Below are 2,149 nucleotides of genomic sequence, written 5' to 3' on the forward strand. Positions count from 1 at the left end.
TGAACAAGGACACCCAGGTCCCTTTGGACATCAACACTTCCCAACCTCTCACCATTTAAGAAATATTCTGTCTTTCTGTTTATTCGACCAAAGTGGATAACTTCACACTTATTCACATTATATTCCATCTGTCATTTCATTCACTTATCCTGTCCAAGTCCCCTGGAAGCCTCCTTGTAACCTCCTCACAGCTCACATCCTTTACAATTGGCATATTCTTCTCCATGCTGCTATTTTAAACTTTCAGTGACTCAGATGGGGGTGTCCAGCTGCATACCAGAGCTGATGACAAGCTGTTCATCTTGGCAAGACTGCGCACCAAGACCAAAATGAGTCAGTTCTTGGTCTGTGAGTTGCTGTTTGCTGATGACGCTGTGCTGACATCCCATAATGAAGTTCATTAACAGCAGCTTGTATATCGGTTCTCCCTGGCCTGCAAGGAGTTTGGACTGACGATCAGCAGCAGGAAGATCAAAGTTATGGGCCAGGACGTAGAGACTCCACCTTCCATCAACATCGACAGCCTCACTTTGGAGGTTGTCAACAGCTTCACAGACCTTCGATCAACAATCACCAGCAATCTGTCCCTTGATACTGAAATCAGCACCAGGATTGTCAATGCTGCAGCTGTCATGTCAAAGTTGAGAAGACGAGTGTGAACCGACACCAAACTGATCGAAAATACAAAACTCCACATGTACCAGGCTTGTGTTCTCAGCACCCTCCTTGAGAGTAGAGAAGCATCAACAACTTATGCAAGCCAAGAAAAGCAGCTGAACAGCTTCCACCTCCGCTGTCTCAGATGGATATTGGGCATCTCCTGGCAGGACAGAGTGCCGAATGCAGAAGTACACCAGCGTGCAGGGATCTGCAGCATGTTTGCCCTCTTGAGTCAGCGGTGACTCTGTTGACTGGGTCATGTGTGCTGAATGGATGACGGTCGCTTTGCCAAAGACATGCTCTTTGGTGAGCTTGCTATCAGCACGAGACCAACAGGTCACCCACGTCTGTGATGCAAGGACATCTGCAAAGCGAGATCTCAAGCTGACTGGGATTGGAGTCGATGCATGGGAAGTCCTTCCTGCTGACTGGAATTCCTGGAGAAAGGCATTCAGGAAGACCATGGGAAAAGCAGAGGACAAAAGAAATGACCAGATGGTGGGAAAGAGAGCTCAGAGGAAGGAAAAATTATCAGTCGACCTCGGGCCAATGATATTCATCTGTACCAGCTGTGGAAGGGATCGTCACTCACGAGTCGTCCTTTACAGCCACAACAAACGATGTTTCACACAGAAGTGACGTACACCCCGGGTGTAGCCCATCGTCTTCCGAGACGGACGGTTGCCTATTACAATTACAACTACAGCTACAACTACAAGAGCGAGTCAGAGGCTGGGAACTCTGCCGTGACGAACTCAGCTCTTGACTCGCCAAAGTCTGCCCACTATCTGCAAGGTCTTCCTCTGATTTCAATTGCACGCACATTTGCAATCTGGCTCTGTAGCTCAGTTGGTTAAAGCACCTGTCCAATAAACAGGAGATCTTGGGTTCAACTCCCAACAGAACCTTATTTCACAGTAACAACATGCTTGAAAAGTTTCATTATCAACACTGACATCTGTGTCTTGTGAGCTTTAATTCAAAATACATGATGAATTTCAATCACATCCGAGAACAGCCTTTGTGAAGGATATGAGTTTGGAATGGCTGTTCCTCCTTGTACAGAACTTCAGTGCTGATACATCAAAGGTAACTTATTTGACAGAAATTTGTTCACAGTCACATTCAACCTGGAAAACAGCTTGATATTAATCTCACTGAAGGAGAGTGTTTGTGTCATTTTGTGTTGCTTTTAACCGAGACTGGGACATGACGCAAGTGGGAGGGTTCATCTGAGGTTTGGAATATTTGTCAGTCAGGAACAAGAAAAATCAAAGGAACCAAATAAGAAAACCTATGTCTCATGTGGTTACCGAGAAACGGTGAGAAGATATTAAACTTTGTTGTATTTAATACAACTGTGTGAACTTTGATCTTTGCGGCCTTTTATAAACAGTATTTGAAGGGTCTCAGTAAAAATGTTCAGTGTTGATGAGAGTGGTGTCTGGGTGAGCAGCTGCTGAGTGTGACAGGGTCAGGACTGAATGCA

General features: G+C 45.5%; 1 non-coding gene across 1 annotated transcript; it reads left to right on the forward strand.

The window, feature by feature from the left end:
- The first annotated feature begins 1,494 nt into the window (after positions 1-1,494).
- On the forward strand, positions 1,495-1,568 carry trnai-aau (transfer RNA isoleucine (anticodon AAU)). Its single transcript has one exon. It is a non-coding gene; the product is annotated as a tRNA-Ile (tRNA).
- Positions 1,569-2,149: the final 581 nt, after the last annotated feature.

This window comes from Heterodontus francisci, unplaced genomic scaffold (genome assembly GCF_036365525.1).
Source record: "Heterodontus francisci isolate sHetFra1 unplaced genomic scaffold, sHetFra1.hap1 HAP1_SCAFFOLD_102, whole genome shotgun sequence".
NCBI classification, from domain to species: Eukaryota; Metazoa; Chordata; class Chondrichthyes; order Heterodontiformes; family Heterodontidae; genus Heterodontus; species Heterodontus francisci.